General features: G+C 45.7%; 1 long non-coding RNA gene across 1 annotated transcript; it reads left to right on the top strand.

Annotated features, from left to right (window-relative positions):
* The first annotated feature begins 367 nt into the window (after positions 1 to 367).
* Positions 368 to 26,333, top strand: LOC140600699 (uncharacterized). The gene is made up of 4 exons (XR_012003862.1): positions 368 to 545; positions 5,582 to 5,673; positions 6,131 to 6,221; positions 25,462 to 26,333. It is a non-coding gene; the product is annotated as an uncharacterized lncRNA (long non-coding RNA).
* Positions 26,334 to 27,388: the final 1,055 nt, after the last annotated feature.

Raw genomic sequence — 27,388 nt, 5'->3', positions numbered from 1 at the left:
AAAACTCTAGATAATAGAGATGGGAAATAACGTATTACATTATGACAAGTGGTCAGTCCAATGAATCAGATACGTTAACACATCTGTTGCAAAATGTGATCCATGTATATACCCAGGCTTTATTCTCAGTGGGATAAATTTCCATTTCTTTTTCATTATTTCTTGAGGGGGATTCCAAACTCAATGGAGACTAGAGTGTCTTTCAATGCCACGTGGGCCTGGAGCTCAAAGGAATCCAAACCCCCAATCAAGATGCTGGCTTTGTTCAGGAGCCACCCCCTCCCCCCCACATGCTCGATATTGTGCCACGTGCTTGATGATGGCACAATGCTGCAGAGATGGAGGTGGTGCCCGGGGTTGCCAACCAACAGGTAACCGGGACCATGATGCTTTTCAAGTACTGTCAGCAAGGAAAATACCTTCGATTCCATAAGTGTTCACTGGGTGCCTGCTACATAGAAAGCACAATGTTGAAACATGCAGGGGCCAGGGGCTCACAGTAGAAGGAGACAGAAAACACAACCGTGTAAGAAAAATGCCAGCTGGTAGGTACACATGATATACTCTGCTCGTTCCAAATGGGAGTGATATCGCCGCATCTTATGGAGAGGTCAGGGGAGGAGGCCTGAGACACAGGCCTTGAAGTATGTGTAGGAGTCCAACAGACAGGGAGGGGAAAGGAACAACAGAAGCTAATGCTCAGGGAGGAGAACAGAATCTGTGTAAACAGCAGTGAGTCATCCAGCTCGTCTGGATTGCAGGATGTATGTGAGGGAGCAGTAATAAGACTCATTTTCTGGGCTTGCTCTTCACCTTGAACTTCAGTCTATGAAAGATTCATCACTTCTGGTTTATCCTGAGGAGACCAGACTCCCTCTGTCAGCAGGCGGGGCACCTGCCCCGGGGGCAGGGGGCCGTGCTGCTCGTGTGTGTGTGTGTGTGTGTGTGTGTGTGTGTGTGTGTGGACAGGGATACACACCAGCCGCCATGGTTTCCTCGCTGAGGAACTTGGCCTGGCCTGTGAGAACTAGCGTCCCTGGCCTGGGGAGCTGACCTGGCCCTCCTCCTGGCCCCTGCTTGCTCTGCCCTGAAGCTCTGAGCCCCTGACAGAAGGCTGGGTCGGCTCTGCTTGTAGCCAGGGCCACTGAGAAGGCCACATCCCAGGGGGCTGTCTCCTCTCGGGTCCCAGAGCTCCTGGGGTGGGCAGCCAGCATCCCTTGCCGTCTGGCTCCAGGCGATGGCTACCTACCAATTAAGCCGGAAGATGTTTGCCCTTAGGATACGGTCTGAGTGTCAGTCTGAGGTTTGAAACAAAACAAAACAAATTCTGCTTCGCTGCCTTTTAGATTGTTGATTTCTGGTGAAGTGGCTTCTAAAAACCACACCAGGCTCAATTAGCCTTCCTGTGAACAGAAGTGAGCAATTTAAAAACTTGCTTTAGCTCTTTCCTCGTTTTCTTGCCCTGTGAAAGCGTCTGGCTCTAAATTGGGCCCCAAATGATCAGTATGACGCCTGCTACCCGTCACAGCTGGCTGGGGAGTTGTTGGGAAATGCAGATGCTGGGCTCGCTGGCTCACCCCAGGTCTGGTGAACCACAACCCCTGGGCCGAGAGAGAGGTCTGTGAGTTTTATTTTATTTTTTTTAATAATAAATTTATTTTTTATTGGTGTTCAATTTGCCAACATACAGAATAACACCCAGCGCTCATCCCAAGTGCCCCCCTCAGTGCCTGTCACCTATTCACCCCCACCCCCCGCCATCCTCCTCTTCCACCACCCCTAGTTCGTTTCCCAGAGTTAGGAGTCTTTATGTTCTGTCTCCCTTTCTGATATTTCTACCCATTTCTTCTCCCTTCCCTTCTATTCCCTTTCACTATTATTTATGTTCCCCAAATGAATGAGAACATATAGTGTTTGTCCTTCTCCGACTGACTTACTTCACTCAGCAAATACCCTCCAGTTCCATCCACGTTGAAGCAAATGGTATTTGTCATTTCTAATGGCTGAGTAATATTCCATTGTATACATAAACCACAGCTTCTTTATCCATTCATCACCTGCACCCCGATGTTTATAGCAGCAATGTCCACAATAGCTAAACTGTGGAAGGAGCCTTGATGTCCATCGAAAGATGAATGTGAGTTTTATTTTTCATGCATCTCCCCCAAGTGATTGCTATGCACAGCTAGGGTGGAAACCAGGGCCCCAGGCAAATGCCTTATAACTTTTGGTACATACATTGCCTAGTCCTTGCATCCTAGAATTTCCAGCTGGGAAGGATCCTGGAACTCAGCTCCTTTAGCACTTTCTAAGTTCATGGGAGCAGGGCTGGGAGTCTAGGGACTGGGGCTGTAGCAGGCAGTGTGTCCTCAGTGGGTCTGACTGGAAAGCAACTTCTTGGAGCACAGAAGGGTGTCTCACTGCCTAAAGAACACAGGAGAGTGCTGGTCTAGTTCAAATTCCTCTTGGTGCATTTGAAGAAAGAGAACTGAGGACAGTGCTCAGAGCTCCTAGACCCACAGACTCGCTTCCCCTGCCCCGGCTGCTTTGGGCTGGCCTCTTCCATCTCCTGGCTTGGGGTGAGGATGGCATGTGTGAACAGATGAGGCACTTGTGGGGAAACCATGTGCTCGGAGCATGTGAGGTAATGTACAGTGTTTTGACTTGGATTTTTTCTGAGCCTTGCTTTAAGATCATGGCAACTATTGAAACCATAAAGCATCTTAGAATCATTGAAGAAAGGAGGGACCTTTTTCTCCCCTATAAGGAATTCTAAATTTTGGGGCTGGGTAAGGACAAATTCTCTACTTCCACCCCATTTTGAGCACAGCCTCCTTGTTGGATTCTAGTGCCTAGAACACAGGAGTCAGCTTCTGTCCCCAGGGGCTGTCTAGGCTGCCAGGGGTCACCAGGGATAGTGTAGGAGAAGGGAGGATGAGAAGCAGGGGCACAGGAGGCCCCAGTGGGAGGCAAGAGGAAGCTGGTTGAGTGGGTAAACAGAATGAGGGCTGTTTCCGTGGCTCACCAGCTCAGATTTCTGGCTGCACGTGCTCACCTGGCACCTGACACTCCACATGCCGTCAGTGAAGCAGATCCTTCATTGAATGATGCAAGAACTATGAAGTTATCTGCTTTACACCATCAGGAAGTCTAAGCATCGTGCCTTGTTCCTACAAACTGTTTGGTGATTATATGAATAATGATGGGATAATGATGTATCAAGAGTGACACAGCAGGGAACCTTCCCATCTTCAGAGGAAAACTGCTCTTATACACGCTCTCCCAGGGAAACCTCCCTCTTCCAGAAGCCTAGCCTCTCTGGTTATCCGGGGCTGCCTGTTGACCCCCATTCCTCTTCAGCTCATTAGTCAGAGGCAGAGTTGTTCCTGGATAACACCCTTACACACACACACACACACACACACACACACACACACTTAATCTGTTTACTTTCGGATCTTTGCCCAGAAGCCTCCAGAAGCCCAGACCAGGTCTTGGGTCCCAGGTCCAAAATTTCTATAGCAAGAATAGCCATTCTAATCTGAAACTTTTAATAGCATATAAATAAAGTGATCCAGGCTCCAAATGGCCTAGGCAAGGCCACCCTATACAGGGTTGTGAATATCACAATAGGTGATTGTTTTAAAGTGTTTTAATGAGTCTCAAAACATCCTACATAATATCAGCCTCCACTTTAGTCCTCCTGACAGGCTCCAGTAAATAACATGAGTTGACAGGAATAAAACAGCTTGCTCAGGAGTAATTGAGTGGAATTAGAATGAACAGACAAGAAAGAAAAATTGGTGCTTGGGTCACAAGGAACTTTTTGTTAGGAACGCCCTGGGGGATTTGGTGGGATGTGGTCCCGCTGACTAATCACCAGTATAGAAAGTTTACAGTCTCTCCACCATGCCAACGTCTTTAATAACTTGAAAAGCACAAGAGGTGGCTGTTAATTTCAAAGACAGTTATATGAAGCTTTTATTGAGTGTGGCGCAGAGTATATAGTTAGCAGCCTGTGAGATAATGAACCCTTTAAATAGGGTTTTCAAAAAAAAAAAAAAACAACCCTGTTTTATTTTTGCTTGAGCCAAAAGAACAGCAATTTTCTCCTGTTATTTGAAAGTAGAAAAATGTCTACAAAGTAGGATTTCTCCATTGGACATGAGAAGGGCAGCTTTCTCCATCGAGGGCATCTGCAGTGCGGTAGAGCCACGCGCGCATAGATGGACGGAGCTGACATCGTCGTGCCATCGTCCTGCCTCTGCCAGGAAGAGCGCAGGTCGGGAAGGGAGGGGTCACGGGTACCATCCTAGTTGCCCGGTGAACACTGGCTCCTGGGCCTCTCCCCTCACCCATCACAGGCCCCCAGATGTCACAAGGTGGGTAAACCAGAGACCAAACCAGTGGCTTCTTGAGTCTAAAGAGAAAAAGAGAGGCCCCTGGGTGGCTCAGTGGTTGAGTGCCTGCTTTTGGCTCAGGTCGTGATCCTGGGGTCCTAGGATGGAGTCCTGCATGGGACTCTCCACGGGGAGCCTGCTTCTCCCTCTGCCTGTGTCTCTGCCTTTCTTCTATGTGTCTCTCATGAATAAATAAATAAAATCTTGAAAAAAAAAAAAAGAGAGAGAGAGAAAGAACCAACCCATGAAAGAAGCAGGACTTTGCATGCTTCCCCAGGGGCACTCTGGGGGCCAGAGACCACAGGGGAGGAGCAAGTTGGGCAGACATTGCCTTTCCAGACTTAGAACCATTTACGATGGGCTGCTTTGAACTCTGCAAGCTGTAGGTGTAGAAGGGATGAAGTGAAGAGAGCAGCTGATGGGCTTCGCATCTCTGAGATGCGATGATGGGACCCTCCTTTACCCCCTGGCAACATCTCTGATTTGATGCTTTGCTCATTGTCCCTCCCTCCCTCCCTCCCTCCCTCTCTTTTTCCCCTTCCCTCCCTCCTCCCTCACCCCATCCTGCTGGGTGAAGAGACTGAGATAGAAATGTGTCCAGCCCACTTTGGAAATCATCTGCTGTTCCCTCATGCTGCCAATCTTGTATTCAGTATTCATTAACCCCTTGCCAAGAACAGGGCTTACTAACGTGAGAAAGGCAGGTGTGGCTCCCCGTCCCCCCACCCCCCACCCCCCACCACAACACAGGGGTCCTCCACACCTCCACACCCTGCAGCTGACAGCAGTCAGGGACAGAGCTGGGGAGCAGGGCAGGCGCTGGCCCACCTGCAGGACCAGATCTGCAGCTGGCCTTGCTGTCTTCCCCCTTCATTCCCCTCTGGGTGGGTCATGCCAGCAATGGCTTTAACCATAGGGCTCCCCGGGGCTGAGGAGCAGTGGGACCAAGTCCTACTGACCAAGGACTAAAAAACGAAGCAAAACAAAACAAAGAAACAGGCCTTCTCTAAGCCAGGCCTGTGGAGCAAAGGAAATAATGTAAACAGAGAGATTAGTTAAAGGAAAATGAATTATTTCCTGCCTCAGCATTGGCAACCAGCAGAATCTAAGACCTTAATTCAGTCTTGTTGTTAGCAACATACGCTTTGGCTTCACTCTAATTTTTTTTTTTTCTTTTTAAGACACACGTCTGTCCCTCACATGATCTGGAGGGTTTCTCCATTTCCAGGAATTTATTCTGCAATATGCATTGAGTCTGACCTCTTCCTGAGCTGTAAGTGTTTGTTAGCCCGGGAACACCCCTTCCAGAAGCTTCTGGGATCCAGTGAGCCCCCAAGGAAAACTCATAGCCTCACTCATTTCTAGAGTTTGGGAACGTGCTGGGAGCTGTGTCCGTGGGTGTCTGGAATGCTCAGGAAGGCGGTTTGTTGGCCACATTGTATTGGAGCCACTCGCAGATTCCTGCGGGCCTAGGATGTATAAAGAAGCCAGAGAACAGCCTTGTTTTAGGAAAAGAGAGAACTGCTTCTTCTAAAGTTGTCAGGAAGCAAAACAGTTTCTGGGGGTCGAACTTACTTTTCCACAGTTTCTTAACAGAGGCAGGGATGTTTGAATGCACTTTTAAAGAGTTTATGCTCTATTTGTTAGTGATAACCAGTCCTTCCAGGGTTCTAGAAGCACCTGAGAATGAGTCTGAATGTGCATTGCTGTTCCCCATGTCCCGCCTCCAGGAAACGTCTTGTGTGGGACCTAGGAATCCAGATTTTTAATCCTGGGTGATCTTCATGCAACCGGTGCAGCACCACCACCCAGGAAGTGATGGTGAGTGCGGTCACCCAGGGGCTGCCCACAAGGCAGGGAAGCAGAAGGAGCTAAGGTTGAGATGTTCTAGGGAAGCTCTTTCTCAGGAAAGGTGATCTTGGGGTTTTGGTGAGGCAGGGGTGAGGGAAGGCTGAGTCCCGGGGGGTCCTAAGTCCAAGCCGAACATCTCGTTAAGGATGCCCGTTAGCTGACTGGCCACCCTGGGTAGCTTACTGTGCTCCTGGTGGCCCCTGAGATGCGGTCAGAGGGAGGACGAGTGCTGGCAATGCCAGCGTGTGGCAAATACCATTGCTCGAGAACACCAGTGGGAGTCCCTGAAGATGTCCTGTGGGTCACACTGAGTCCTAGGCCAGGCTCAAGCGCTGGGTGTTTCTGGTCAGCCCGAGGTTCCACAAAAGCATCTCCTTGTGCCTTCAGTTCAGACCCTCCCCACCTGGCACCGTGGCCTCTGCGGGTGTCCACGTGCTTGCTGCGCAAGGCTCCCCGAGCTGCCCGGGGCCCACACCAGCCAGGCTGCTAACGAGCCTGCTCCAGGCCATTCCTTCGGATTGGAATGAACCCCTGCAAGAGGCTGAGAGGCCGGAGGCATTCCTGGCCTTGGGGGGAATCTGATCTCCCCTAGAAGCGTCTGACTGCGAACCTTCTGGGCCAGGAAGGAGCTTACTCCCTGACGTAGAGCCCACTTTTCCACAAGGAAAGCAGCACCTCTCAGCTAGTATCCAGGGTTTGCTCTTTTCAATACTAAAACATAGTTAAATGACCATTCGGAGCTTCTCTTCTGGCTAACACGGGGCGTGGGTGTCCAAAGTGGAGAGGCCACCTGTGCCTTTCGACCTGAGTGGGTCAGAGCCACGGCTGGGATCCTCCTTGGCCTCTGCGAAGATGGCTCTGTACCACCAGGTACCCGGGAAGCTGGGGACAACGCAGTCCCAGTCCATCAACAACTATTTACTGAGCCACTGCCATTGCCAGACATTCTTCTGGAATCCTTGTCTTATGAATTAACTTTTAGAAAAGTCAGGGACTTTTTGAATTCTAAAAGTTATGAATTAACTTTTAGAAAAGTCAGGCTGTATTGCAGACTTTATTTATTTATTTTTGAGAAAGAGAGCAAGTGGGGGGGAGTGGCAGATGGAGAGGGAGAAAGAGAGAGGGGCAGATTCCCCCGCTGAATGAGGAGCATGCCGACGCTTGGCTCGATCCCACAATCAATCCTGAGATCATGACCTGAGCCAAAATCAAGAGTTGGACGCTTTACCGATGAGCCACTCAGGCGTCCCTGTAATTGCAGTTTTATAACTGACTGTGACGCCATGCGACCCCCCCTTTCCATCTCTGGCACTTATTAGACTCAGCATGGTGAGTCTGGCTATAACATTTTCTGGAAGATTCCAAAGACACCTGGCTTAACACATCCCACCTCCACACCCAGCTTTCATGAAGTTCTGTCTTTAAGGTGGACTCATCACCAGGAGTCTGGGGCACTAGCAACCCTATCTAGTGATGTTGTGAGTGTGACAGGTTAGTTCCCTGGATGGAGTCTGGGTGTGTTGAAACTCCTCTTCTTTGGAACCTAACAGCTATAAGGTTTGTGTAGTCAGGGAGATTGTGCCATCCCAGACAACCAATGAGGGAGCTCTGAGAGTCAGAGAGGCACTCATCACATGTGTTCTTTGTATCCTCAAAACCATCCAGACTCCAGAAGAGAAATGCTGAGATTGTTTGAACTTAGCCAGGGCTTTGGAGATGCTTCTTCCGCCCTCATCCTGACAAGAGAGCCTTGCCCTGGCCCTATGGCTGCAGCACTGGGAAAGACATCCCGACCAAGGAGCCTCCTCATGCTCCCTTGGTTCTAAGTCTCTCTTCACAGCCTTCAGACTGGAGTGGGTGGTAGGCAGCTCCAATCACTCCCTTCACCCTCCATTCATCCATCCATCCACCAAATACTGATTGAACTGCTACTAGGGGCCTTTGGAACCCTCCTGGTGGCCTGCTACTCCAAGTGCTAAAGACACACTATGGGGAAGAAACTATCAAGAGGAGGCCAGGCCGGCTAGGTCAGGCCCTGGGAGATCATGCAGCAGGGCATGGGTGAGGCAGGCAGTGCTCAGCACCAGAGTTTGGGTGGTATCCAGGAAACCCTCAGGCGGTGGTGCGGTATGGAGAGGAAGCTGATACCATGGAGCTGCTGGGGGGTGGGGTCACAGTGACCGGGAGAGCTGGTCTGCAACCCTCCTCTGCTGAGCAGCTGCCCCACATGCTCGGCTCCGCCCTCGTGCCCAGTTCACAGTGGTGCAGTTCATTCTCTGAAGATGTTAGGGAGATCATAGGAGCCTGGCTTTTGGGCCTTGCCCTAGAGATTCCTCTATCTGGGGCATCCCACAGGTATCTCCCATAACTAGGAGGGTGGGGCCAGGGCCAGGGCTCATGCCCCAGAGCCACCCCTTCTGAGAGCTGGTGCCAGAGGATCCCAGTCATTCCACAGTGTGGGGCTCCATTTGACCCGGATGGGCCCAGCGCTTCCTCCTCAATGCATGCTTGTCTATCCCTAGGACTAAGTGGAAGCCTTTTGGATTTCCCAAGTATCCTCTCCTTCTGTTTCATAGATTCACATGGAGAAGGCTTTTTTTTTTTTTTTTCATAAGGTTGTTTACAAGGCAGATTAAGGCTAGACTCAAACCGGAAAATCACTGAATACATTGGTACCAGAGAGCTGAAGTAAAAAGCCCTCGAGCTGATCCTGACATTCTGGTGCTACGTCACTCTGATCAGGAAAGGAGGCCGGCAAAGCAGTGGAGAGCCTGTCTCCATGGCCTGGCGGCTTTGATCTCTGGGGAAGTGGTGATTAGTGCAGACAGGGTGTCATAGGTCTTGATTCGTCCATTCAAGCTGGTGACTGCAATTTCCCCATAGATACAAGCACAGAAAAGTCAGTAAGTGTTGGGCTGAGCTTTATACAGCTGTCTCCTCCGAGCAAATCCAGCTGTGAAGGAAGATTGCTGGACGGGCCTCAAGACAAATGTCTATATACCCTGTGCTCTCAAGTCCAGGGGGAAAGCTTGTCAAGGTATCAGCCGGTAACCCATGACTGGTCTTAGGTAAGGTCCCGTCAATGGGCAGCAACTCCTCAGGTCAAATAAGGATAAACACAACCTGGTCTGAGAGGGTTTCCTTCATCTGCCCCCCAAATACCACTAACCGGACTGCAGACAGCTCTCTCTTAACCTGGGACCTCTGGCTTCTCTGGTGGTTGAGTTGATGTGGTGGAAGTTCAAACCTCTACACCAATCCTTCCTTCACATCCCTGGATAATTGCCTTACATTTCTAGGCAGACAGTTGAAATTCGGTCATGGTTTTATTTTGTAGCTTTTGGCCAGCAAATGTAAAGGCGGCACCAGTAAAGCACGGAGTCCACAGAGTTTGTGGCAGGATTAGTGGGACACAGACACAGTGGGATGGGGAACGAGAGTGGCCACAGGTTCCAGCGACAGTCCAGTTCTCCTGAGACAGTCCCGGCTTACACCTACTGTCCCATTCAGTTTCCGCTTGCTTCTCTCCAGCCTTCCCTGTTTTGGTGATGAATTATAGAGCCCCTGGAGGGGAGGTCACTTCCCAGGCCCAGGCTTTGTTTGAAGGAATTGATGTTCACAGGCCCCTTTGATTTGGGTGGAGGAAGCCTCTGTGCTTAGGTGGGTGAGGTTGAGTCTAGGAGCCCAGTCTTGAGTCTTCTCTACCTTCAGGCACCACAGCCTGAGCCCTAGACTGGGTGAGTCAGGCTGAGGGGCTCCATCGGTGAGGCATTTTATGAAATTTGGGGTAGAAGATTGGGGTAGAAGATTGGGTTACCAATCTTCACACTTGCGTACTGACTCAGGGGCAGCGCCTGACAGGCTGCAAGAGGTGCAGCAGCCCAGTGGCAGAGAAGCAGGTTTTGTCATGGGGCTCCAGCTCTCTCCCTCCCAGGGAGTCAGCACGAGGCTCTTAGTAATCCCGAGGGGAGGCTCTGACAGCAATTATGCAGGCAAGGGCCAAGAGGCGCTGAAATGTAGGTGTTCGTGTTAACATGCCTCACTGATGACATCCAACCGGGGAGGCCTGAGAGCACTGACTCACTAGGGAAATAGGTCCTTTGGTAAGACCTGACACAAATGTTCTGGTGCATTTCACTTCTGGACAGCTAGTACTTTGTGATGGGCCCTCCCTTTTTGGAACCTCCCTTGGGGGTACTCCTCTCTCCTATCAGACAGCAAGCTCTCTCAGGGCAGGAAATTCATCTTTGTCTCCCTTACAGAACCTAACCCCACTCTGTTTCAGGGGTGCTCAAGCAATATTGGTTGAACCAATGAATGAAAGGCCCTGAAATGTGTGGACTAATTCTCCAGCTTGGCAATAGCTAGTGAAACTCGAAGCCTGAACTTATCAAAGAAATTCATAAAACTAATTCATGAACCACCCTGGCCCTTTAGGCTCCCCTTTAGCCAGGAAATACTGATGATCTTGATGTGCCCTTTCTGTGCACTGTTAATTGACTGGATTCTAACAAAGAAAATCCCCTCCTGGGATGCCTGGGTGGCTCAGCAGTTGAGCGTCTGCCTTTGGCTCAGGGCATGATCCCAGGATCTGGGATTGAGTCCCACATCAGGCTCCCTTTGAGGAGCCTGCTTCTCCCTCTGCCTATGCCTCTGCCTCTCTCTTTCTGTGTCTCTCATGAACAAATAAATAAATCTTAAAAAAAAAAGAAAAGAAAAGAAAATCCCCTCCTAACCATGATTTTTTTCTGAGGTAGGATCATGTTATTATGTAATGAAGGTGTGAGAAGGCAAGAGGCCCGAGAGAGTATTTACCTTACTCGAAAAGCTTTAGACTCATGTTGAGGGTTTGGTTTAGAGACCCAAGTCGACATCCTCCTTCTGGGAACCCACTGGGCTAGAGAGCAAGGAGTGCAGGTCTTCAGCTGCCATGTTGGGTCTGTATGGCTTCCAGGGGAATTGGATACTTTTTAATGACACATATTTCCCTTATTTAACCACACATTCCCTGCACAGATGGTATTTATGCTCAGGAGATGACTCACACTCTTTGTCAACATACCTTTCTATATTAAATACCCCCATAAGTTTATACTCACTGGGCTTCAGAGTAGACTGGGCGATATTAAAAGATCCTCTTCTTTTTCTCTAGGAGGTGTGTGGCTTTTGAAATTTACCCCCAAGTGCCCCTTTCTGTAGATTATGACTTTGTGGGACTTCTCTATTTCACATCTGAGTTTAAAGCCTAACTCTACCACCTAACTAGCTATGTGATCTTGAGATTCTTATTTTCTGTGCTTCCATTTAATTACTTATAAAATGAGAACAATATTACTGATTCCCTAATGTTGCTGGGGAAATTAAATGGAGTTGTGGCACAGGAAAGAGATTGAAGAAAATATTTTTTGAATGAATGACGAAAGCAATAATAGAAATATAGAAAATTATCAACCAACCCCATTGTATATGACCACTGTTTATGTATCAGGAACAGTTCTATCTTGAACACATACTATCTTAGGGTAAGTGAAGGGATGGGGATGCAAACCTCCATCTTGTGGGCATCAAGATCACGCTTTAAACTTCTACCTGAATTGCCTCTTCTATACTTGTAGTAAACTCCTTTGTCACTAGAGACTCCTTGGGAAAGAATGGAGAGATACTTTAACTGTGGCTCCTTTTAATATAACTGGGATTCTTACACTTTTATAATTTACTGAGTTTAAGAGGAAGACATTCCTATGACATGTATTGGCATGAACAAAGATCTTGTCGTCTACATTAAGGAATCAATACCAAATATTGGAATCAAATACCTAGCATCTGTTACCTGTTACTCTGAGCAAAGAATTCATCAGGCTTATGCTCCAGAAATAACTTTACTGGGGGTGGTGGTGGCAGGAATCAGTATTCTATTGCCTACTTTCTGGTTGGTGAAAACTGAAGGACATAATGACAACTCTACATTTTGTGCAAATAGTAGTCTTCCTCTTCTCGTTGTTGGAAAGCATTTCACTATTCTTGGGTACAAGAATAGTGTTCTGGTGGCTTTCAATGATTTTGGGTTCTGGTAGCTTTCAATGATTTTGAATTCATCCAGTGTCACTATAAAAGAGTGTACAAATGTTTGCTTAGAACTATGCCAGATCCTGTGTGGTTGCTTCACACAATAGTGGTCCTGGCCTTTGTTGTAGAATCAACATAGGAACTATGGTTTATTATTAGATTACTATGTTCTACGGGCTATTCTAGAATAGCTTAGGTATATTATTAAAGTCAGGGTAGGCTAGTTTATACTGCAACAACAAAGACCATTGAAGTCTTAGTAACTAATAATAAGTTTACTTCTTGTTCTCATGAAACGTCTACTGCAGGTTGGCTAGGGGGCTCCGCTGCACATTTCTTCATATGTCAACCCAGAATAAAAGAGCTTCCACGTATTCTATCTATTGCATTGCTAGCTGCCATTATAAGCTGCACTGCTAGCTTACAACAGTGTCTTATACTGGCTATTAAGTCTTTCCAACACAAAATCCTTCTACTCTCATTTCACTGGCTAAAGCAAATCATGCAAATATTTCCAACTTCAAGGGGCTAAGGGAAAGCATCTTACCATGAGCCTAAAAGAAGGAAGGTAAGGGGGCAACTTGGTGGCTCAGTGGTTGAGCGTCTGCCTTTGGCTCAGGTCGTGGTCCTGGGGTCCTGGGATTGAGTCCCACTTCGGGTTCCCCGTGGGAAGCCTCCTTATCCCTCTGCCTATATCTCTGCCTCTCCTTCTCTGTCTCTCATGAGTAAATAACTAAAATCTTGATAAAAAAAAAAAAGGAGGAAGTTAAGATTTTCTACTGAGCTGCACAAATAACCAACATACTTACACTCTTTATCTTAAACCTCATCACAGTTCAAGGAGGCAGGTCTCTTATCTTCTCCATGTTATGGATGGGGAAACTGAGAGTGGTTAAGTAATTTTCCAAAGGTCAGACAGCTAATGAGTGGAAGGACAGGATTTGAACAGAATGACCCGTAGCACAAAAACAGCCTTCTGCAGGGCTCCAGAACATATGGGGCAGTATCCTCATGGACTCATTTTTCTCTACCCCAATGAGCTTCTCTACTTTTGGGTTTTCCTTCTGTATTATCTTAGTCCTAAGACATAGCTGAAATGTACAGCCCCCAGACATCTTTATAGCATCCGTACTTGTATGATCCATGCAGGCTTCACAATGCCTTGTGCTCAGTTCAGCTCTGGTGAAACAAGTCCATGAACGGAATCTAAGAAGAGTGGCTCCTTGTGCCAGAAGTAACCTTAGAAGGTGATCTTGAGATACCTCACTTTATAAGTAAGAAGAGTCTTGCTTTTTATCCAAAATCCATGACCTGACTTGCAATTCAGAGTGCTTTGATTGGTGGGACTTTGCCCTCCTATTTCTATGCATGATATCATATTTTAAAAAGAAGAAAAAGGCATGGAGTATAGCCCTTGTGGGCAGGCTATGATGTGCTTGAACTTGAATGCAGCTATACCTGGGGATTAGGCCAGAGTGGAGGTTTTAGTAACCTCAGAGTCTGAAATTTCAGAATCCCACCTCTAGAATTCTTACAGACATTATCAGAAAATCTCCCTGAACTTTCCTAACTTTGCCATCCTGAGACCTTAAAGAAGGTATACATACAAAAATTGTATGTTTTGAGATCCAGAAAAGGAAAGGGGGGGGGGGTGAGGGACATTGAAATTGGCCACTTTAGCCCTGGCTAAGACTCTTCTGGCATAGGCCCCAGGGATGAGCTTGCCTCTGTGGATTCCCAGCCGGGAAGTACCACCCTGGTTTATTTTCAGAGGTGGAAATTCAAGCAACAATTATCTCCTGTCACAGCAAATTAAAAACCCAGGCTCACCCATCCCAGGAGCAGGGTGAGCACAGCCCGTGGCCAGCAAAGGGCCATAATGACAGGCCAAGGCTGGTGCATTTCCTTTAAAGGCATAAGCCACTCATGAAACCCACAAAATAAACAGAGACATAAAAGTCCATAGCAAAGGCCCACAAGTGAGAGCAAGAGTCTCTGCCAAGATCAGAGAATGTATTTTGATTCTGTGGGGGATCAAGGATTGTGGCAATAAGAAGTGCTTGGTGGAGGATGAGTTTTGGTCTGTGTTTGAGATAATGGAGGAAGCTATTGTGTATGATACTGCAGAGGCCCTGCCTGTCACACATACACACACACTCACACACATGCTTGTACACATGCATGTATGCTCACACACATGAATGCATGTTCTCACACATGCATGCTCACACACTCACACTCTCATGCACACATACTCACTGCTATGGCTTCAAGCATGCTTCCACTCACTTCTGTTAGAATCTTCCTCCCTGCTTGGACTCCTGCCTCCCTTCCCCTAGATAGGGCAGCCTGGCCCTGCTGGCCCAAAGTTTCTGCTTAGAATCCTCCTCTTCTCTTATGTTCTGTGCCCCACCATATTGCCAGGAACCTAAGCAAAACTCGCCTCTTTGAAGTCACCTCAAGGACTGGTGCTTCTGACCTTCATCACCCTCCCCTTGCAACTCCTTTCTGTAACTGTGTCTGCTGCTTTATGTCAGTGCGGACTTGTTATGTCAGGTTGTTGGAAATTACTTTGGGCTTTGTTATGGTATAAGGTCTACAGGAGTAGAGATTTTTTATTTTTCCTTATATTTGTGCCTGATATGTTTAACTTTCAAAAAGTGTTTTCATATCCATCATCTAATTTTGCCTTCAGTATCGCCTGGTGAGGTAAATGGGTGGGGAAAATCATTCCAGTCACCAATGGGAGCTTATATGGTGAGGTGGCTAAGAACTTTGGCTTTGGCTGGGCAGGTTGCTGATCTCTGTAAGCCCCAGCTCTCTCATCTCTAAAACAGGGATAAAAATAGTTTCTACCCATAGGTTATTTTAAGGATTAAATGAGCTAACACGGGGAACATGCTTACCTCACGCAGAGAAAATGCCCAGGAAAATTGTCATTATTTCAATGATGATGGAACTTCAGCTCAGAGAGGTTAATATCCAAGGGGTGGCCAAGCATGGTGGGAGAAGCAGAGGGGTTGGAAGTAGTGAATTCCTGTTCTATTTGCCCTGTGTCTTTGGGCAAATCACTTTGCTTCTCTGATCCTCAGCTTCTTCATCTCTTAAATAGGAATCATGTGATACATCATGTATCACACGTGTCACATCATTAATCAAAAGTACATTTGAAAGCCTATTGTAAAGTGTGCCAAAAATGTTCATTTATTAATCCACCTAAATTCCTGCAGTAGGTCAGGGCTGGAACCAGATTTCCTTACCCCTGGTGTCCTTTCTAGTGGTCTGTTCTTTCCTCTGGAGCACCCTCAGAGCCTCCATAAATGCTCCTGACTGCCTGTGGGCTGGACAAGTGGGCTGCATACCACAGCTCTAGGCACCCAGCGTTGAGCGACTGAGGTCCCCAGCCTGCCACCCCTCCCTGTCTCCTGCCTGGTCTTTATGGGTGTAGGAGTGTGTAGAGAAAGCGGAACTCAGAACCAGTCATTTCAGCTGTCCCTGACTCCTTTGCCTTACTTCTGCTGTTGACGAATGGAACAAGAAAGAGGAAGAGAGAGAGTGAGTGAAGTAGATCCTAGGACATTACTGACAATGTCACCAGGACTCAGCCTAGGAAGGGGAGGGAGGAACCTTAGAATCTACACAGCCACTTGCACCCCAGATTGCAAAGTAGGCTTCACAGGTGGCTTGTGACTCACATTATCTATCTCACTTTACTTACATATGAGCTAATGAGCAGGTGAATGTTTTACTAGCGTTATTCCCATGGCCTGCAGATTAATTTCTATGAAGCCAACTTCTTTTTCAGATTGCAGGGAGGATGTGGTCTATTCTCTACTGCATGAATCACTTCAGTCTTCCCCCTTGTCCTTAGGCAAATTTGGGCCAGGAACTGCCAGGTTACCTGAAAAGAACACCACGGCTCCTCTTGCTTGGAGAACAGCTTGCTCTGGATATTTTGCTTTGATTGTCAAGTTGTTCAGGAATCCTCTCAAACCCTTCAAACCAAAGTTCCTTTGAAACGTTCAAGTTGATCCAGGCAGGGTCAGGGCTGGAGTCATCAGTCCAGCCTTTCCTGAAATACCTTGTTTTCATCCTCCCTGTGTCTGCTATCCTTTTCTAAGCCTTATTTGCTCCAGAATGACTGAGGGGTCTCTGAGATGCTGATTGGAGGAGGAAGAGGCAAGCATGCTCTTGCCATGTGGCCAAAGGGACTGGTGGGGGTTGAGGATGCAGAGATTTGGTCCCAGTCTTTACTGCCGACTCCCAACTTGACATTGGGAATATTCTCAAGACCCTCTATCAGGCATATATGGTCTCGTCCTTTATTGGTTAGAAAAATGAGGTGGTAACCAATGAGACTCTGAACCTGAGTCCAGGATATAAGATCACACGACATTCATTTGTCCAAAGAATTACGTGTCTTGGAATAGGTCTTCATGAATTCATCAGATTTGTAGTTCCCTCTTTAGTCAAAAAGACCAAAGATGGTGAAGGATAAAACATAATTTAAAGGAGAAAGATGATGTCAAGAGTACCTTTTGTACCTGTTTCAGCATCTATGCAATTTTACTGACACTTTACTGCTAGGAATCAGTCATCTATTTCTGCATAAGAACCTACCCCTAAATTTAGTAGCCTAAAATGAAGATCATATATTTGCTCAGGAGTCTGTTCTTGGGCCAGGCTCAAAGGGGCAGTTTCTCTATTGATCTCACCGGGTGAATTGCTGCAGTGAATTGGCAAGTGAAGGGTTGGGGAGCAAAAGAAATGACAACTAAGGGGCTGCCTGGTTGAGCTGGTCCAGTCCCATGTCTGGTGCCTCTGTGGTGATAGCTTGAACTCCAGGGGTGACTGGAGTTCTCTCTCCATGTGATTGCTTATCCTCAAGGAGACCAGCCTGGGCGGTATACATGGGGCTCTCCAAGCACCAAGAAGGTGAGATCAGGCACTTGAGGTCTAATGCCACTTCTGCAACATGCTATTGATCAAAGCAAGTCACATGGCCAGCCCAGATTCAAGAGGAGGAGAAATAGGGTCAATCTTTTATTGGAAGGGAGGAGAAGTTCACACTGCAAAGAAGCATGCATGTAGGGATGGAAGAAATTGCTGAGGCCATCCTTTGAATCTGTCACAGTTGCTGAGGCTGTATTTTATAAATATAAATATAAATAATTTATATAAATTATAAATATAAATTAATTTATATAAATTATAAATTATTTTATAATAATTTATAAAATTATTCCTCCTACCCTTTAGGAATGGCCTGCCCCACCATGGCAAGGATGGATGGAAACCCCAATTCTGACTTTCTCTGGTTGAGTGAACTAGGGTAAATCATTTAAGTGGGAATACAGAACGAGCATTTCTGGGATGCCAGCTCTGTGCAGGCACTATACATACATCATCCTATTTAGCACTCAAAACAACTTTTCTGTAAGTCTTATTCCCATTCTCTTACTAGAAAGCTAGTGTTAAAGAGATCTAATGACTTAGTGTCACTTGTTTATATGAGATGGAGCTGGAAGTTCCTTCATCTGTACAATGGGAATCATGAAACTTGCCACCAGCAGTTGGGAGGATAAAATGAGACCCTGTATGTGGAAGTGCCTGTGAAATCCCAAAGCACTGCACACGTCAGTTGTAGTTTTCATCGAGCCAGGCAGACTTCTTTGGAGGAAAAGGGGTGGTCTAGGAAGGCGCCAGAGCCATCTGAGCCAGACGCCAACTGTTATGTGTCTCTCAGCTGCTATTTACTTTGGCTTCAGACCAAATCTTCTATCCAGTGCCTTTAGCAGTGATGGACAAGAAAGAACCCTGTGGGCCAGGTGGCGAGCCAGGGCATGCCACAGGTGAGGACACAGGCTTTCCCCACAGCTTACTCTCCCATTGGAAGAAGGGAGAGACAGAAGCAAGGCTCCAGTTGCCTTGGTGTTGTCCTCAACTGTTAGGGTCAGGAGTAAAGAACTGCGTGTTTTTAATCAACTCAAGGTCACACATACCCTTGAATTGTTCTAAGCTTACTTTACCCCAGCTCTGCCTTTCACAACTCTCTTCTCAATTTCTTTTCACTTCACTTTATTTGAACCTTATTCCCTTTTAATGAACTCTTCCACATCTTCAACCCACTGGTTCCTCCGCCTCATCTTATCCGACACATGAATTTTTGTGACCTAATCCTGTGGCCAGGAGGCAGGGTCAGTTTCTCTAGGCTTCTCACGGCATGGGTACCACTCACCCATAGGCAAGATCTCCTGCTTAGAGCTTCCTGCTGCTCAGGTGCACCACGTCCTCGCTGCCCTCCTTGCTGCTGTGATCTGCCCACCTCTTGTCAGTTACTACCATCATTCTTGGAAGATTCTGGGAACTCACTCACACCTCCCTGCCATGACCAAGGACAACTTCAGCACATGTCTTACCTTCAGAGTTCCTTAACTTTTATAACCCCACTGCCCTTCACCTATTCTCCATGATAGCTGGATACAAATAGTGAAAGGCCTTGCATGGGGAAGAAAAATTAAAACCTCCCTGTAGCCAAAGATGGCAGAACTAGAATCTGTGGGAAGATATAAAAGAGACAGATTTCAGCTCTTAATCAGAAGGAACTTCCTACCACAGCTATCCCCTGGTGAGAGAGGGTGCTTTGCATGTTTACTACAGAAAGTGTTTGCCAAAAGACTCTGGTGCAGGTAATAAAATAAAAGTCAGATCTGGACCAAGAAATCTGGTTTTGAGTCTTGTCTCAGCTCCTTACCAACTAATGGAACCTGGTTAAGACTCAACCTTTCTCAGCCTCAGTTTTCTCATATTTAAAAATGAGGACTAATAGCTATGATACTGGGTCACAGTAAAAACTAAATAAGTTCGAGAGTGCGAAACATAACTAGAAACTAGAGGATACTCAACAAATATCACTATAATCCCTGGAAGACAAAGCACATGAGACTATGACTTAAATCCATTTTTTGTTGTTGTTGCTAAGCCAAAAATGAAAAGAGAACACAATAGTGGATTTTATTTATTTATTTATTTATTTATTTATTTATTTATTTATTTATATGTATGATAGTCACACAGAGAGAGAGAGAGGCAGAGACATAGGCAGAGGGAGAAGCAGGCTCCATGCACCGGGAGCCCGATGTGGGACTCGATCCCTGGTCTCCAGGATCGCACCCCGGGCCAAAGGCAGGCGCCAAACCGCTACGCCCCCCAGGGATCCCCACAATAGTGGATTCTGATAGACTAAGATGATCCATTGAACCTATACATCTATTTTCACTCTCTCTCAAGATCTTAAATTTTTTTTAAAGGCATAAACCAACAAGAGTGGAAAAATAGGAAGATCGACAGTGGTAGCAACATTGTGGAAGCAATAGCAGTAAATCCGAGAAAGCTGAATCCTTAGGCAGCTGTGAGAAAGTGGAAAGGGAACCCGATGTATCCCACCAAATTTCTGAAGCAATTAGTGTCCTGGCAGCCAGATCTTCACTCTCCAGGCAAAAGAATAGACATGACTTCCCTGGAAAACCTGTCCAGCCCAAGAGGAAACCTCCCAAGATACTGACATTAGGGTTCCAAGGAAGCTACAAGGAAGCTAACATTCAGCCAGGGCCACTGATGTTTTAAAGCTTCCAATCAGATTTTTAGAGCCTTAAACATGTAAAGATAACTAAAGACCATCACACAGATGAGGAAAGAGAAAGCATATGAAAGAGAAAGCAAAACAAGTTTAAAAAAATAAAGCAATTTAGAGGAAGTGGAGACCTTGTAAGGAAGAAAAGAATGTGTGAATGTGTGTGTGTGTATCTTCTAACTCAATGTCAGTATCTTTAGGGAGATAAGATACTGCAATCACGAAATAGGTTAAAAGAGAAACATTCCTAGAGAAAAAATGATTTCTTAGAAATTACAAATATGATAGCAAAAATGAAAAACTTGGCAGAAGTGTTAAAAGATAAAGTTGAAGGACCTTCCAGTAAATAGAGCAAAATATAGGAAATAGGTGAGAAAATTTAAGAAAAGTAGAAAAGGACTCTAAGAAGTTTAATATACAAACTATAAGAATCCCAGAAAATGAGAGGAGGAAATCAAGAAAAAAAAAATTTTTTCCCCAAATTGAATGATAGCTAGACAAATATCTACACACATATATACAAACTTTCCAGGACTGAAAGATATGAGGGTCCATGTTGAAAGGACACAAGTGCCCAGCCCAGTGAATAAAAATAGACCCATACCAATGCAAGTCATTGTGAAATTTCAGAGCACTTGGGATAAAGTTAAAATCCTACAACATGCTTTCAGAGAGAAAACATGCTTACGAAGAAATAGGAATCAGAATGACATCATCCTTTTCAGTGGCAATGTTGGAAGTTAGAACTGTGGAGCCAATGCCTTCATAATTCAGAAAGCAAAGGATTTGCAACCTAAAATTTTACACACAGACAAATCATCAATCAAGGCTAGGACAAAAGGAGGACATTTACAGATAATCTTGGATATAAAAAAAATGTATTTCCTCCTCATCCTTTCTCAGAGAGTTATTGTAGGATATACTCTACCCTAATGGGGGACTAAACCAAAGAAGAGGAAGGCTTGGGGTACAGAAAAGAGGAGATCCAACATAAGAAAGAGGCCATGGTATTTCCAGGATGATATGGAAGCATGACCCAGGACAACTGCTGTGATTCAGCCATGAAGGGTAACCAGACACCATAAATGGGTTAGAGGGCTCCAGGACATTTCTCCAAGCTAACACTGACCATGTGATGCGTTTAAGCAGACTGCCAGGAGATTTGGACGACTGGTAGAGAGTTTGAGATTGCATTAGCATAGTACATAGAAAAATAAGCAAATAAAAGGCAAAAAAATACACGCACACACACACATACATATATCTGAGATAATTATTAGCTCCATGGAAAATAAAAAGTTGTTCATGAAAGAAAACTGAAGAAGCTTCAAATGGCTCAGCTGTGACTATTTACATAGTAAAAAGTTGTTCATGAAAGGAAACTAAAGAAGTTTCTAAATGGCTCAGCTGTGACTACTATTTACATAGTCATAAAAATATAAACACTGAATATTGATCTCACTGAAACTATAATAAAACTGCAATGGGAGGATGGGGGAACTGGAAAGGTATGTGTTGCGGGGGAAGGGAATGAAAAAGAACTAAATTCTCTATCTCCTATGGCAGGAAGTCAACCAGTAAAGCCCCAAAAAATGAGAAACCAAAAAGTAGCAATACACTTGTGCTATTTAGAGTTATATGGAGAGTCAGTCATCGAGTGGAAAATAATTGCCTCTAAGGAAGGAAATGTGAAAGTGGGGGACTGATAATTTTTGTAACCAATCTGGTAGAACAGTTTGATTCAATAAAATACTACATTTGATTAGAAACAAATTAAAAATGATTAAGTGGTATAAATGATTCTCCCTGCCATCCCATTTATAAGGTTGTTTGTGCCTGGGGATAAGAGTGAGACCAGAGACATGGATCTACCGACTTCCCCACTTCCCACATGCCTGTCATATTAGAACTTTCAAAGGTGATGTTACCAATACCTAATTTCACCCTACTTTGGAACCTAATGCCTGCTTAGGATATGTCTACTCTTTATGAGAAGGGCTTCCTGGCTTCAGTTAGAGGTTGTTCTATATGACTTCTCCAGTTCCTTCCAACTCTCAGACAGGGCACAAAAATATATAAAACCAACCAAAGTTACACAAGGAGTAGGAGTTGATGAAGCATTGAAGTGGCTGGAGCCAAGGAGAGGTCAGGAAAGGCTCCTTGGAGGAGGCATTCTGCTCCTTGAAACAGTATACCAGCCCATCTTATTGCTGCATTAAATTAAAGAATGTCTGATTTGATTCTCTTTAATGTTTTCCTTTTCTCCATGTAACTGAGTACCCAACGTCACAGAGCTGAAGGAACTGGTATTTTCAGTACTCAGCATTGAGGCATTATATAACGGGAGAAGTATGTGTCCACTATCTAGCTGGTATACCTCATGATAAGGAGAAGGGTTCCAATAGAGTCAGTAAGAATGCCAGATGGTAAGCAGCAAGTGCATAAACAATAGGACTCAGGTTGTTTGATTTTCTTGGCTATATCTTTCACTCAACTTCCACCTGCCTCTGTTGGCTACCAGTGGGACTACCAGAAGCCACACGAGAGCAATCTCCCTGGCAAGGCAGATGCAAACAAGAGATGAGGAGACACAGGACTTGAAGTTGGTTCTTTGGCAAAACAAATAGCTTGTGAGAACCTCATTCCAAGCGTTAACATATCTTGTGCCAAAAATGCAAAATGCCAAGTGAAAGAAAAGCACTAGACTTCTCAAGGGCCCCACTGGAAAGCCCTCATAAACCTCATTCAAACATGATTGCTCTCATTATCACCTCCCCACATGTTCAGGACCCCTCCCCACCCTCAGAGGAGCACTCAGGTTTCTTTTGGGCTGTGATCCAAGCTCAAGAAGGCTTGCAGAACAGCTAGTATGTGGAGCACTGATTTAGGATGCCCCATTCTCTAGTTGAGCCACCCCCAGGAGATGGCATTTATGTATGAACATGAGGCCCCAAAACACAATTTGGAATAGGCTTTGTTGTCACGATAAACAGTTTTCTTTGGGACTCATTTCCACAAAGCTGCAGCTGTGGTGGGGAGACACTACACAGTCAAGTTAACAAAATCTCTCCATCCTATTTAAGGAAGAAAACAAATCTAATGAGGTATTGCATAGGCGGGTCCGTTTAGATCCTCTGGGAAGCGGACTCTGAGATAAGAGACAGCAAGTAAGGGATTTCCTGGGAGGTAAGCCTATGAAAGATGATGGGCATCTTTCCCTGCGTTGGGTAGGGAAAATCTTCAGAAGGTGATACAAATCTGATACCTGAAATGAAAGGGGGAGAGGAAGTAAAATTGGGTGAGGAAAACCTCAGGTGAACCCAATGGAAACTGCAGAACAAAGATTGTCCATTAGAAGAGTCCCACATTGGACAGAAATGGCTATGCCCTAGTGCATCCCCTCCCAAAGGCTCACTCATAGCCAGGGGGGTGGGGGAAAGGGGGGCAGCAGCAGAGCATGACTTCAGCTCCAAAGTTGTGGGTGGAACCCAAAGGCACTGAGATGGAGGTTGCCTGCTAACTGTACTTCACACAGCTGAATGTCAAATTCTTTCTCGAAGGAAGTATAAAAGCAGCTTGGCTGTCACAGTAAGGATGACCATAAAATAATAAAATGCCAAGACATTCTGAATTTACACATTAGGCCAAGATTTAACTATGTGGAAAGAGTATTGCAAAACACTATCTAGAAGAGAGTATACTGAGCTGATTGAGGTTGGAATGATTTAGCTTTCTATTCAGCTTTGTATGATCATCTCATTGATTTACTATTTTTTGATTTAACATCAGCAACTGTTTACAGATATTCTGTTATGTACCAAGCACTACACTTTGTCTCTATCCACCAAGATTTCACATTAATGCAATCAAATGATTAAAACAACACATGATAAGGACTAATGGAAATGTGTGTGAATTATTGAGGAAGCTCAGGGAAAAGAAAGGTAAAATTACACAATAACTTAGGCACTTTTTTTACCCTTGCACAGGAGTCCTGCCATTCTACTTTAGTTTGTGTGTGTTGCTTGGGTGTGCTTCCGAAATGGATTGGAGTAGATTGGGCAAGTAAGTGTTAACCAACTCTAGAGCAGAGAGTTCTCTGTTGAAAAAGAGGTCAAGATTTCAGCTACTAAATTAAGACCATACCAGTCTAGTTGTAGAAACTGAAACACCTACTCCATCCCAATCAAACTGGACCTTAACCCAGGTGGAAAAAGCCATGCTGATTTCAACCATGGAAATAGAAAGATTTAGGGGCTCTTGGGTGGCTCAGTCAGTTAAGCATCTGACTTTGGCTCAAATCATGATCTCAGGGTCCTGGGATCAAGCCCCAAATAGAACGCAGAGTCTGCTTCTTTCTCTGCCCCTCCCCTTGCTTGTACTCTCTCAAATAAATAAAATCTTGAAAGAAAGAAAAGAAAAGAAAGGAAAGGAAAGGAAAGGAAAGGAAAGGAAAGGAAAGGAAAGGAAAGGAAAGGAAAGGAAAGAAAGAAAGAAAGAAAGAAAAAGAAAAAAAGAAAGAAAGAAAGAAAGAATCATGGGCTCAGAGACAATTTTGTCACCTGAAAAGGCTATGAGACCACATTTTCTCATTGGGATTTCTTTTCTTTTTGGTCACTTGACCCGATGCTCAGGGGTATAAATATTGACCAAAGAGTTCACATATTCAACCACCCCTTGATGTGCATTGTTCCAGAGTGGGGATCTCAATATGGTAGGCACTGGGGGGATGGAATGGGGTATAACACACGGCTCCTGCTCTTAAGGGGTACATAGTACCAGGTCCTAAAAAAATCCACCAATTCTTATGAAGCTTTCCTTGTTTCCTGTAGGACCCTTTCTGGGATTCTCTGATAGCTCTGATCACATGACCTCAGACTATCTGAATCTATTTCCTCCTGGACGGAGGCTATCACCCTGAGCTTTACAGCCTCCACAATGCCTAATCATTCGGTCCGTAGTTTTGCTACTGGTATTTTGCACGGACTTCACACTGTGGGGCCTTAATACTGCCTGAAGCCCTTACACCTACCTGACAAGTGAGCTGGACCTCCCATTATCCAGACGGGCACAGATTGGGATCAAAGCTAATCTTGCTGCAATCCATATTAATGTGCACTTATCTGCAGGGGCTCAGCCAGCAATCGGTGGCATTCTCTGAAGAACTGTCACGCATTTCTTGAGATGTTGTTATAACAACAGGGAAAAATAGATCCACTGTATGTGCACTGATAGAAAACTGACTTGCAAGTGCGGAGCAACTTGTGTCTTAATGCAGAAAAAATATGCAAAAATGTATCATATTCTATTCCTCAAGCTCACTCTGTTTCCTTGCTCTGGAGGGGGAGAACTGGAATTCTGTTGTGCTTTCTTTATTCTTTTTCTTTTTAGCACATGGCCTTTATATTTTAGCCACAAATCACCCCATCTGTAATAGAGGCTCTATCATGACCCACACACTTCGTCAAAAGTAAACCTCACATTCTTCTTCTAATTGATGCTTCCCGACAGGTCAAGGAAAATGGTGTTGTTTTCATAGTGAAGTCGCAGTCATAAATCTCCTGGGATTAAGACTCTCGAAGCAATCCAGCATGCTCATATCATCAGGAGGACTCCTCCAGGGTCACCCACTGGGACAGAGACAGAGAAGGAAAGATTGAGAGAGAAATTCCTTTTAGAAAATGCAAATGCTGGAGGAAGGCAGCACATTCACCAGCCTCTGCTCGATGTTGACTAGTCTGCTGGAATCACATAAGGCAGGTCCAAATCTAATTTTGCATCTAAACAGCAAGACACACCTCTCAGATTTCTTTTTTTTTTTAACTCGCCTTATGATCCCCATCCTGGTGCTTTCTCCCCCTCTGCTCCATTTGTTCATTTTTAACCTAGACTCCACAGTAATGGGGGAGACAGAGCGCTGGGCCGGAACGAGAGAGAACCAGGCTCAAATCCGTCCTTGGCTGCTTTCTGGCCACGTGACCTGCGAGGGCTCTCAGCCTGTTACCACAGCTGGAACTGAGAAATAATAACTTCACAGGGTTATTGGGGGAACCAAATGGCAGAACATATATAAAAACGTCTGGCACCGAGGCCCTTAATACCGTCCATCAGTCTCCACACCCCTGATGAAATGTTCTTCTGAAAAGGGTTCACTCCAGGGGTTCCGCTCCCTCAGGATGGGATAGCTGATTTGTGGACCAGTTGGCTGCGATGGCCAGCTAGTAAGGTCCAAGCTTGGGTGGAAGCCACTCAGCTCCACTGCAGTACTGACTGCCATCTACCTCCCCATGGAACCCATGCTAGACGGTTCCACAGAAGTAAAAGGACTCATTTACTCTCCTCTTTTCACTTTTCCTCTATTTAGAGGGCCTGACATTGTCCAAAGGGAATCAAAATAGCTAAACTTGCTTACATAACTGAGTAAATTTGTCAAAGTATTTTTCTTTAGTCTTAGAAATATTGTCTATTGAGCCACCTCACCCTCTCAACTACCTCTTCCTATTCTCTCTCCCTCCGCCCCCATGCCTCCTTACTTCCTGCCAACATCACTGTTGCCCAAAACAATCACTTTAAAAATGGCCTCAAGAGGGATCCCTGGGTGGCGCAGTGGTTTGGCGCCTGCCTTTGGCCCAGGGCGCGATCCTGGAGACCCGGGATCGAATCCCACGTCGGGCTCCTGGTGCATGGAGCCTGCTTCTCCCTCTGCCTGTGTCTCTGCCTCTCTCTCTCTCTCTGTGACTATTATAAATAAATAAAAATTAAAAAAAAACTTAACATAAACTGAGACTAGAGCACTCAAGAACTCCCTCTCATGATGAATCACTGGAAAAGTCCTCAGTCTGAATTTCAGCAGCTTCCCCATTTGGTCCCATCTGGCTTTCCATCCTCAGCTCTTGCCAGGTACCAGTATGAACCTGTCGGTCTTCCCTACTCTCCATCTGTGTCCTTACTCCTCTGTGCTAGCCTCAGTAAGGGAGAGACAAAGGAGAGGTTCTGATCCCCTCAATGGAGAAAAGGTGAGGAGGCTTCCACTCTGTACTGAGACTACTCCTTCCAAATTTCTGAAACTAAACACATCTCACTGTGGGCATTCAGTTCTCTGTAGATACTCTCAACTGGGCTCCGTTACAGGCCTTTAGTGACCTAATGTGACTCGTTTATGAGAACCTAGAGCCCTAACTTTATCTGCCATTATAAAGTTTTCCTATATTAGGTAAATATAGAGGTGCCATTGTATGTATGTACGTATGTATGTATGTATGTATGTATTTTAAGGATCTTATTTATTCATAAAAGACACAGAGAGGCAGAGACATAGGCAGAAGCAGAAGCAGGTTCCCCGCGGGGAGCCTGATGTGGAACTCGATCCCAGGGATTTGATATGAGCCAAAGGCAGATGCTCAACTGCTGAGCCACCCAGGTGCCTCTAGAGGTGCCA

Source organism: Canis lupus, chromosome 12, assembly GCF_048164855.1.
Source record: "Canis lupus baileyi chromosome 12, mCanLup2.hap1, whole genome shotgun sequence".
Taxonomy (NCBI): domain Eukaryota; kingdom Metazoa; phylum Chordata; class Mammalia; order Carnivora; family Canidae; genus Canis; species Canis lupus.
Note: the sequence above shows the minus strand (reverse complement) of the source record. Positions and strands in the feature narration are given on the sequence as shown.